At 42.1% G+C, this 12,650-nt stretch overlaps 1 non-coding gene across 1 annotated transcript; it reads right to left on the reverse strand.

The window, feature by feature from the left end:
- Window positions 1-10,211: 10,211 nt before the first annotated feature.
- Trnai-uau lies at window positions 10,212-10,286 on the reverse strand. Its single transcript has one exon. It is a non-coding gene; the product is annotated as a tRNA-Ile (tRNA).
- Window positions 10,287-12,650: the final 2,364 nt, after the last annotated feature.

Here is a 12,650-nt window from a genome sequence, read left to right on the forward strand (position 1 = left end):
AGTTGAAGACATCGCCTGGAAGCTTACTCCTCCTGAAGTCTATGTTTTTGATATTAGTAATGACACACTTAGTCCCAAGTTACGAGATCTCTAAAGAACCATGGGGGACAACAAGAAATAAATGCCTTCAGTGCACGCCAGAGAGTGACGGTTTACAAAGGGAGTCGTCCACTGGGACTTCGACCTTAGAAGTGTGAAAACACAATAACCGTATACAGAAGGTAGTGAATTTAGTGTGTCTGCAAATTTGAGCAGATTTCCTCCCAGTGATTTGTTCACGTAACACATACAATTTTTTACATTTTTGGATGGTTGTAATTTTTTCTCCCAGGTAAAATCACAGAGAGAAATCGAAAGCGCCATAACATTTTAATCTAGTGTTGATAGTCTAGTTCCTAAAGTGTTCCGTCATAATGTCTTTGTCCTTACTGTGATAAAGGCAATAGTGAGTGGTGCGGTTGTGCAGTGCAGACATTCCTTCTGTTCACTTCAGTACCAGCTACAACACAGTACAAGATAACGTCTTCATGATTCTGATGGTTGTGAAAGATGGGTCAAGGCCTACCTCCGAACAGAACTGGCAGCATAAAAATGTCAATTTACCGACGACTGTTTTGCATTCAGCGACTGGTGGAAGAAATTCCACTATTTTACTTGTTTAAGGTACGTCACGTAACACTACATGAACAATGAATCTAGTGGTCATTCAGACGAGTTTAACAACAAGAAATATTTATGATACGGTCGTATTTTCCTGAGACCCTCTAACCTAAAAAACCGCCCAGTCGCCTATACACAATCCCCGCTACCCGTCTAGTCGATTTCTACTTGTAGTGGACTCCTGACCTATTTATCGGAACCCAGAAATCCGCCACCTTATGGAGCAAGTCAAGGAATCTGCAACCTACACGGTCGCACAACCATCTGAGACTCTAAGTCATATCCTTCACTCGGCTCTGTACCAAAGTACCACAGTCGGCTCTGTCGACGATGCTACACATGGTGTGCTCCGCCTTCATCTCGCAAGCAAGGCTGGAAGTCATTGCTACTTCAGCTAGCTGCACGAAACTAGTTAGAATCTCTTCCAATTCAAAGCGACACGCACCATTAGTACCAGCACGAGCCATCAGCTGCAGTTGGCTACACTCTGTGCCCTTAATGACACCAGGAATCAACCGTTCCACATCTAGAATGACTCCTCCCGCTATGCACGCAGAGTGCACATTGCATTCCTTTCCCTACTGCGCATATATATCCCTAAGAGGCCTCATTACGCGGCTCACGTTGGAGCTTCCAGCTACCAGTAATTTCACCCTTCGTGAATACTCAGACCTAGCAGGCCGAGAGGATTCCTCTCAAACAGAGCGATCGAATTCATCTGGCTCAGGGACTTGGTCAGCCACAGATAGCGCCCGAAAGCTGTTCGTGAGACGACTGGCCCCTCGTAAATTCTTTCGCTGCCGGCCACACACCTTGGAACGATCTCCGATTCGACCACGGGTGAGGGATCAACCTCAGTGCCCATAGCGGCCACAGTAGCACAGTTATGGAACACGTGGGTCGTGCTGGACGTCACTCGGATCGTCCACCCCCCAGCCCTCCCGCCAACCCCCCCCCCCCCAATCCCTCCGCCAAAGTGATGCCCATTAGCAACAGCCCCAAGCTGCATGACCACCGTCTGGAGCTGTGAGCCAAGGGTCACAAATCGGCTCCCAGCTGAATACAGATATCACAGTTCGTATCCTTACTAAAGACGACCTGATAAATATACAGACACCCTCGAAACATAGGAACTCAAGTTAAAGAACACTGACGAAATATAAAGTACGTCACTTTTTATAAGAAGCTGTGTCAGCTCACACTATTCTAATGCTCTACTGCTAGGAGAGCTATCACTCGACTGGGAGATCTAACTACTACAAGTCCGTGTTGTCTTCACCATAGCAGGCTGTCTTTGCTGGATGTAAACAAATACCTGAAATAAGTCTACACATGTACCAGTTATCGAGTGATATTTACATTTGGTGGCATAATAGAAACGAATTTTGGAAAAAGTTAGTTACAGAACAGCACCATAGCAAAGGGTGTGTACTTCGATGGTAATAAGCTACGTCGCGTACTTGAGCTTGTGCAAAGTAACGCCGTTGAGCTGTAAGGTCATGTGTAGATGGAAGGATAACTGTTAGGCTTAAGGAACCATTATTGTGATTGGTAAAGTCAACCACCGGTCACACTACTCCTCCTTTGAGCCATTCAAAGTGATGTGGTGTTAATCTGTCTAAATGTATGGCAGTAGACAAACACAAACTTTCAGGGTTTCTCTTCAAAATGACATGCGTATGATATCTGTACAATGTTTGTGGTGCATAGATCTCGCCGAGCCTAAATTAGACTTACTGTATTTTTATCTCATTATAGAAGTATAGGAATCAGTTTACGAATTGATGTCCGCTATGTTTTAGCTGACAGTGAGGCTAATGTCTTAACATAAGTACAGTTTTGTGCACCATCTGATCTAAATCCTAAATTATTGTCATAATGATTAATTCATTCAGGTTTTGAAGGCCGATTGGCCATCTAACTTGATGTTTTACCATTCTTATTAGTGTGATTATATTTTACTAGGATAGTTTTAAAATCGAGTCTCTAATATTCGTTATCGATATCACGTATTCGAGCTTGAAATAGAGTTGATCGTTGTATACACCTGGCATTGATCGACTGAGATTCTAAATTTTGATCTAATCGGTTCTTCGTATGAAGTATCTTAACATTTGTTTAACATTATATAGGAAAAAGATGAAACAGTGCGAAATAAAGAGCTGTTTCTAAACATAGTTTCAACCAAACAACGCACAATAAATTATTCATTACATGAAACATTCAAAATGTACACACAAGCGTAGAACACATGGCACGGCGTTTGTGCTGTGAAATAACCGAAGCTACTCTGTGATAAATATTCCGCACTGGAATAATAAACTCAAAAATGAATTACAAATTTCACACACATACTTTAATTCCAGAGCATTTTAAGTCTACAAATTTCCGCTATTGTTCGTTGTAACCCTCTCGTTCGAGTCCGGTGTAAATAGATTTACGGATATGAAAACAGATCCAGTTATGATTGTTATTTTGGAGACAAAACTTTCTTTATTTGGGAGACGAAACAAGCACTGCTGAGGCCCTTCGTCCGTTGCAATGGTACTGCGTTTTTTGGAACGTCTAATGGATAATGCATGCATTGTAAGTTAAATGGAGATCTATAAATTCTCTACCGAAATAGTCTCACAAAATCATCTGGAATTATGCTGATGTTTGTCTCATTGAATAGAGCTAATGAAATGCTTATAAATAACCCGTTTCCAGACACTGCATATCCACTCATACCGAGATAATCATATATTCTTATTGTATTTGAATAAACTAAGCACTCTCAGTGGAATTTGAAGACGAAAAGTTGTCTTAAGAATGTAAAGTTTTTTGAGTCGGATGATGCATAAAACTACTGAATAAACAATACACCTACCGAATATTTAATTCATCGATGATAGCTTGTAATATGAGAAAATATGAACAACATTTTGTTTATGTGTAATGCATTGTCCGATACTAAAACACTCAGAGAAATAGTGAAATAAGTTGAAACAAACGTGTCCCTCATGCAGCAAGCTGCATTTCTTTGGTATAGCTTTCCTTAAACCTTTAATATTGATTAGTGCACTCTGGAGGTCCCTTAGGAACCAATCGCTTATTAGATAGTCGTTATCGTATCTCTCGACTCGTTTCAAATGTTCTTTCAAATTTTGCCGCAGATAACTCTTTAGACATCGTTGATTCCCCTTAAAATGCAAGTTCCTTTTTAATCTGGTATTGTACAAAAACCATTTTATTACGAAGATCCCTTAAAACTGATACCGTCTTTACACACGTAAGGATTACACAGCAAGCAGACAGTTAGCTGAAATTACCATTTGCGCTGCAGCATTCCGGTGTGTCATTCGGACAACATTTAAAGATCCTTAGCACATTTCTAGAAATTTGGATGGGGAGAGTCAACTAGCGGTATCAGAATATTCTTGAACATTCTACGTAAAAAAACGGTCATATAACTACAATAGAAATTTTGAACAAACGTTGCTGTAGTCTACACGTTCTATTTCGCACAAATACATCTCATTTAATTTTGTTAATATTCGTATAGGATTCGTGGACGCTAATTCAATAATATTAATTAAGAGGGAAGATACTGTATATCTTGAAAGGCTACAAATATTGTATACCGTGTCAGCAATATAGGAGAGAGCAACCATTTGCAGTGAGTGATACAGGGTGCCAGTACACGAAATTTATAGCTCTTCGTAGCATACCAGAAGAAACAGACATGAGTTAATGAAGATTACGTGTTTTCGTCAGAGAAAGAAATCCCTTTTCAATTAAGATTTGAAGAAATAACTTTTGTAATTCGTAACTAAGACAATAGAGCCACAAACATATCTCATGTATTTTTATGGAATGTCTTCTTTTTAGCACCATTGCAGACTTCGGAGAAGCTTTCAAACTGGCGCAGCTAATCGGGCCCGTGACATATGGCTGTTTCCCCGTAACACCGTGCATAACAATTACCGCGTCCAGGAAAATATGGAACTATAAAAGTGAATGGTCTACTAGCATGTAAATCTCCAACTTTAGTCCGAGAAAAAGGACAACTACACGTCACAAGAAGCCTCGAACTTTAAAAAATTCTTTAATGACGTACACGGGAAAAAGAGTTCCACCGACAAGCGAATAACTGCAGATGTTATTTTCACGCGACTCTGTCAGTGCAGAGTTTGATGGCCAGTTCTCCAAATTTCAGAGAGATATAAATGACATAACCACATGCGAACGATACTTTATTTCTATAAGTGCGTTTCGAGTGAACAGTCTCCATAAAGCACTAAATTCGGAAAAAGAGTGTGATAAAACACTGTAGCGTTAGTATCCTCCGTGTGTGTGAAGAGCATAAACAAATATTCCCACATCTCCTATTCAGCGGCGAGAATGAGAGACACGTTGCTGAAGTCGACTTTGGAGTGTCAGCAGATGTCCTAAGCGTTTCTCTCACAATTATCACATCACGAGACTCGTATACCAAGATTAACAGAAAGAATTGATGTATTTGGAGATTATAGGTTCGTAATATTCAGCAGAGAGCAGCCTTCACTGACGCTAAGCATTACTAATTAAGAGTACTTGAACAGAAAAGTTAGCTCAAGAGCACTGCTATTACGTACCTCGAAGCAAATTTACTTGAGCACCTGGATGGTGCTGTGCTATATAGAGGATGTTCAAGGATATTTGTTCAAACCAGAGAGAGTGTACTGAACCACAAGATACCGATTCAAGTGATAAAGAGGTCACGATGGAATCTTACCCCATTGCTGCCGCCTCAGTCTACGGCAATACCACGAGATGGTCGGGCTCGCTGTGTCAAGCAAGCGGGGTGAAAGCGACAGAAGTTTCACATTCTGCCTAAGAACCTACAGTTGCAAAAGCGGTCCTCACTGTGTACCTATGGCTTCATGTGGAAGAAGAAGAACCCGCCAGAAACTTGAAGAGTTTCTGCCATTTTGAGCAAATTAACGACTTCTCTTGTAATGATCGCCGCAAACATCTGTTTCCACATCTCGTTTCCTCGATTCAATACTTCGGGAATAATCAGTATAATGTCTCTTTTGTCTCCGAATTTTTGTTAACGAGCTTCACAAACACTGAAAATCAAAATAACTCGAAATAAAGTTTATACCAAAAAATGAGTACACCGGCGGGCAGTTCATTATGGAAGGATTTTGAATCTATAATCACATTGTATGATGATTTTTTTAAATACTGCTATTTTCTTTCATTGTTTGAGGGCTATGGAGGGCGCACACTCGTCCGTCCCGTTGTATGGCGAGTACGTACTCCCTTATAACAGCTTCAACCCTGTGAACAGGATCGCGTTGGAGGCACGCGTGAAGCGGTGACGTGTCGCTGCTTTCATCAGTGGTTTGTGAAACATTCCGACATCCATAGACTAGTTGCGGACGTCCGCGACATACAGACGCCTGTCAAAATCGAGGCACTGTGAGAGCGTCGGAGCCTGACAGAACATCATACAGGGACGAAATCAGGGCACACTGTGTCATCAGGGAGCACAGAGAGTAGTCTGCTGCCTACAACTGACACAACGACATCGCCAAGCACGTCCCTCTCGCGAGAGAGATGACTGGAGAGTGGAATGGCATTCTCTTGTCTTCAGTGATGAGAGCAGGTTCTGTCTGCTTGCGAATGATGAATTTACACAAGTACGGTGTAGAGCTGTTGAACTGCATATTCCAAAGTGTATTCGCCCACGACACATACTCGAAGATCTCATTCCAGGTTTGATGGTGTGAGGCGGCCATCGGTTACAACGCGCAGTAACGTTTAAAGTTTCTACAGGGTAAAGTAACCAGTGTTCCGTTATACTGCACACACTGTTATTCCCGTTGTACCACCCTTTCCTCGATAGGTAGGTGATATGCTTCAACAGGGCAATGCACGTTCACACGCGGCTGCTGCGACGCAACGTGCTCTGGGTGGTGTACAGCAACTATCCTAGTCAGCAAGAGCACCATATGTTTCGCCAACTGAACACTTATGGCACATGATGAAGAGGGAAATTACTCGTTCTCCAGGGCCTAAAATAACCATTGCCGAATTGCAACAAAATGCGCATGATGCTTGAGACAATCTATGGCAGGAGGCTATTCGCCACTTTATTTTCGTTTGCAAGTGAGAACTGTGTATTGATGCGACTGTTTGGGCACTCTTTACTGTGACGTGTGTCTCAAAATGGTTCAAATGGCTCTGAGCACTATGGGACTCAACTGCTGAGGTCATTAGTCCCCTAGAACTTAGAACTAGTTAAACCTAACTAACCTAAGGACATCACAAACATCCATGCCCGAGGCAGGATTCGAACCTGCGACCGTAGCGGTCTTGCGGTTCCAGACTGCAGCGCCTTTAACCGCACGGCCACTTCGGCCTGCACGTGTGTCTCAGTTGGACTGAATTTGTTATCGTATACTCCCACGGTGATGAACTACCTGTCGCCTCCTTGTCAATGAAAACAACATTGTCCATGACGATGTTATATCATTTCCGTCAGTGAAGTTAATTAAGTATAGATTGAGTAGAGTATATGTCGGTGGAAGGCATCCTCTGGCAGCTTCCTCCTCCTGCATTCACCACTTTTGTTATTAATAATGGTAAACTTAGTTCCAAGTTACGGGATCTTCAAGAACCGTCAACGTACAACAAGAAATACAGTGCGCAATAAAGTGTGACGAATCACAAGTAGAGTCTTCCACTGGGTCTTAGACCCTCAAAGCGTACTAACGTGTTAACCACATACAGATGATCGTGAATGTGGTATGTCTGCATACTTGTGCAGATTTGCTCCAAGTAGTTTCTTCACAAAACACGTTCATATTTTTAATTTTGTAAACACTGGTAGCAACGAACGTTTTATTTTTAAATGGCTCTCACAGAGAGTAACAAAAAGGTGTAACAACATTTGAGACTAGGACCGACCGTGTACTACGTAAATTAAAACATGTGTTTCGTAATAATGTCATAGTTATTAGTGTAATAGAAGCAATTGTGACTGGTGTTGTGTTGCTTAACCTCGTCAGCAGAGCAGAGGTTCCTTCTGATGGTTTCACTGCGAGCTACAACGGAGTTCGAAGATATTACTTCCCGATTCTTATGCTTCTGAAGAATGCTGCAAAGTTTGTTTCTGAGCAGAATTAGGAGCACAAAAGTGTACATCTACAAATGAATATTTTTCATTCTGTGAATGGCGCACTAAATCCCATTGTTTTATTAATTTGTATTGCGTCCCGTGCTTTACCTGAACATGGAGTCTAATAGTCATTCAGAAGAATCCAACAAAATCAAATAGTTGACAAGGTCGTACGGTCATATTACTCTTCCATTAAAAAGTATCACAGCGATAGCAGTTCGCTTCTCCTTTGTAACAAAATGCTGGTATTGCTGTGTGATATGAAACTGTATTACTCATTGGGTTACATTTCGCTTCAAAGATATTGTGTTACAGCTACAGCAGCAGCCTGTCCGTACGTTAAGGCAATCACTTAGCTCAGTGGGGATACACGTAACTTACCAAATAAGCTATATCAGTCGTGAATAAAATGTCACTACCCTTTCTAGCGTCTCTCGATGCGAACATTCCGCACAGTGAAAGTAAACTCGCAAACAAATTACGCAAGTTTCACTAAGATACTTTAATTCCTAGGCTTTTTATGTCTGCAATTTACCACTATTGCTCGTTCTAGCCCTCTTGCTGAGTCCGGTGTAAATAGGTAAGTGCAAATAGGCCCAATTATGACTGCTACATTTTCGGAAAAACTTTGTCCTGATTTGGGAGGCACAACCAGTACTGCTGAGGCGCTTCGTCCCTTGCAATGGTCCTGCGAAACGTCTGATGGATGTTGCAAGATAAGCAGAGCGCTGCAACTTCTGTTCCGAAACAATCTCATGAAACCTTCTGGAACTATTCTCGCTTGAATAGAAATAATGAAATGATCATAAATAACCCGTTTCCAGGCACAGCATATCCATTCATAGCCAGCTAGTCACTTCTTCTTATTACCTTTGAATAAACTGACTAGTCTCAGTGGAAACTGATGAAGAACAGTTATCTTAAAAATGGTAAGTTGTTTGAGTCAAATGGCATAAAAAACAGTGAACAAACAGTACGTCTTCTGAATATTTGATACATACATGGTAGCTTGTAATATATACTGTAGTTTAGGCATCATCGTGAGCACGTATGAGAAACATTTAGTTTATGTGCAATACTTTGTCCACGACTAAAACTTTCAGAGGAATGATGAAGTAATCCAAAATAAACGTTGGCAGCATTTAGATGTTGCATTTCTTTGGTACAGCTTTCCTTACAGTCTTTGGTAATCATTAGTGCGCCTTGGAGGTCCGTTGAGAACCTATCTCATTTTAGACACTGGTTATCGTATTTCTCGACTCGTTTCAAATGCTCTTTCAAACTTTGTCGCAGAGAACGCTTTAGACATCGCCCCTTTCTCTTAGAACACAAGTTCCTTTCTTAGCCTGGTACTGCACAAAATCCATCTTAGTGATTTATTTCGATTATCCCTTAAAACTGAGAAACGTCTTTACACACAAAAGGATTCAACAGTAAGCGACCATTGGCACTACACAAATATCGCATTCTAAGTTATTCGTGACAACATTTAAAGATCTTTAGCACGTTATTGGGAAATTTGATTGGAGAGAGGCAAGTAACATCACAATTATCATGAACATACTATGTAGGTAAAACGGAAGTCTAACTGTAACAGAAAGTATCAATTAATGTTGCCGCAATCTACTCGTATTATTTGGAGTACATATCCCTCACTTAATTCGGTTGACATTAGTATAGTGTTTTTCGACGTTAACTCAATAATATTAATTGAAAAGGGAGAAACTGTATGTCCTGAAAGGCAAAAAAGATGATATATTGTGCAAAAATGTAGGAGGGGTGTAAGTTTTTGCAGTAGTACAGGAAGCCAGCAGACGAAATTTATAGCTGTTCGTAGACACAGGCATTCACTTGAAGTAAGACCCGCGTTTTCTTTAGAGTAAGGTTTAGAGAAATAGCAGTCGTAACACATTTGGAAGCCGATTCGGTCAAGCACAAGTCACACAGATGTTTTATGAAATGACTTCGTTCTTTTAGCACCAATGGAGTCTTCGAAGAAGCCTTCAAACTGGCGCCGCTAATCGAGTAATTCGTGACACACTGTTATTTACGACAGCTTGTAAGAAGCAATCATTAGCCATTCGAACAAATAAAACAACTCTACGGCACGTCTGTGACAGAACTGAACTTCTCAACAAATAGCAGAAGCCACTTATCCATCACTTGTTTCAAGTCGTTTCCTCCTTTGTGACGTACCTACTGCTCGCTGTCACATTATCTATCTCCGAATTCTGTGCGAGATAGCAAAGAACTTGAAAGGTTGTACCATAGCACCGTGCATAATAATTTACCGCTGCCAGAAAAATGTTAAATCACGAAATTGAGTGAAATTACAATTGAATCAATACCATTAACTGCTGACGGGCGTTGATATACATTAACGGGGACAGCTGAAAATGTGTGCCCCGACCGGGACTCTAACCCGGGATCTCCTGCTTATATGGCAGATGCTCTACCCATCTGAGCCACCTAGGGCACAGAGGATAGCGCGACTGCAGGCATTTATCGCCGACACTCTCCCCGTGAGACCCACATCTTCAACTTATAGTCACACACTACGTTCGTAGTGCCCCTGCCATTATACCCATTACTCGCAGCAGACAATCCACCGAGCCCCGTAAGAGTTCAGGCAAATCGTGTGCATCAGCACTGAAGAAGGTCATCAGCCGGTTAGCCTTAGAGGATATGAAGATGGCATCTGTTCTTTCGGACATGTCGAAAGAACAGATGCCATCTTCATAACGAAAGTGAGTGGTCTGCTAGCAAGTATCTCCCTAACATTTGTCCGAGAAAAAGGACAATTGAACGTGACAACAATCCTCGAACTTTCCATAATTCTTAAATGATTTACGCATTGCGGGAAAAAAAGATCACCTGACGAACGAAGAGCTTAAGCTTTTCTCAAGTTACTTTAATGAGACGGAATTCTGTCAGTGCAAAGAATAATAGCCAGCTTTCCAAATTTCAGACAGAGGTAAATGACTAAACCACAACGCGAACGACACTTTGTTTTTATACGTACGATTAGAGACAACAGTCTGCAGAAAGCGCGAAATAAATACAGATAGACTATCTTGCGATTAGTTTCCGGTGTATACGTGAAGTTCAGCGATATACACGAATAAATCTCCTTTTCAAATGCGAGAATGAGAAAGCCGTCTCTTCTGTCGATTTTGGAACGGCTGCTAATCGAGTGGCAGCAGATATCCTAAGCGTTTCTGTCACAATTGTCACATCACGAGACACGTGTACCACGTTTAACTGGAGAAAATAGACGTATTCGCAGATTATAGGCTCATAATATTCAGCAGCCTGTACTAAGAGTACATGAACAGAAAACTTGGCTCAGGTGCACACCAACTACGTAATTCCTTGCATATTTACTTGGGCTACCGGATGGTGGTGTGCTAGACGAATGGTACTGGAGGACATTCGCTTAAACAGTGACAGGATACCGAACCATAAGACGCCGATTCAGGTGACAAAGAGGTCATGGTGGCATCTCACAGCATAGCTACCGCCTCGTTCTGTGGCCGTACCGCGAAATGGTGTGTGAAAGAAATGGGTTAAGTGCGTTACCGACATTTCAAAGTTCTGTTCAAGTTAAACTGATACTAAATCCAAGGCGGCAAGTGCCTACAGCAAAACGCTGCATCTGTTGGTTGGCATCGGAGCTGACACTGAATGCTGCTTTAGCGGCGGCAGTCCGAATATTTATGACTGCAGAGGTGCCAGTCTGTGGAGGACTTGTCACCCCCAAAAGTATGGTCGTTGCCAACGGCAAGGGCCATAGAACTGAACTTTCATATACTGGCTAAATAGAAGAGCCGGAAAAGTAGTCGCCACTGTGTTCCTGTGCCTCCATGTGGAAGAAGAAGGAATGGTTTAAAACTTGAAGTGTTGCTGCCATTTGCAGCAAATAAACAATATTTCTCGGAATAATCCCAGAAAAAATTCATTTCCGGACTTTTGTTCCCCAGTACTTCAGGAGTAATAATAATAACGCCTCTTCCCTCCCGGAATTTTTGTTAACGAGCTAAACCCCTACTGAAAATGTGTACACCGGTGGGCTGTTCATTATGAAAGGGTTCCGAATCTATAATCACACAAAATGATTCCTGAAAATAACTATTTTCTTTTTTTGTCTGGGTGGTGGGGCGGGAGCATCACGACGTTTGGCGTTACAGCCCCTCCACGTAGACTCGGACACAACAATGTGGATATACACTGCTGGAAAAAAATTCTTCAGCTTCATGGACTGTGTCCAGTGGCCCCAGTGTATAATATGGGCATACTATGGGGTTGTAATAGTAGTGATTCATTTGTCACGTTCATTGCCATCAGTTGGCACTCAGGAGTCCAGTCAGCGGCCGCTGTGTTTTAATTCTGTAGGCAGTAACTGTGACCAGTTTAGAGGTGAACAGTATTTGCAACACTCACTGTAGGGTACAAACATGCTACCCGAGAAGTGCGTACTCCTGTTCAACAGCTTCAGCCATGTGTCCGGCGACGCACTGTGGGCCTGCGTGAAGCTGAATGGACGTATCGACAGTATGCTGCACCTCGACGCGCGACGTATCGTTGATGTCGCTGCTTTCGACAGTGGTCAGTGGAACATTCCAAAACTTCTAGGCCAGGTCCTAGAGCTCTGCGTAGTACAGAGGCACCTCAAGATCGATGCATTGCGAGAGCAGCGCTGACCGACCTAACATCATCCACAGACGAAATCCGGCCACGTGTTGCACTAGCTGTGCCATCATAGACCATTGAGAACCGTCTGCTTCCAGCAAGTTTAAGATCATACGATCTTCTGCCCAGGCTATGCCTGACACCACGACAC

Source organism: Schistocerca piceifrons, chromosome X (assembly GCF_021461385.2).
Source record: "Schistocerca piceifrons isolate TAMUIC-IGC-003096 chromosome X, iqSchPice1.1, whole genome shotgun sequence".
Taxonomy (NCBI): Eukaryota; Metazoa; Arthropoda; class Insecta; order Orthoptera; family Acrididae; genus Schistocerca; species Schistocerca piceifrons.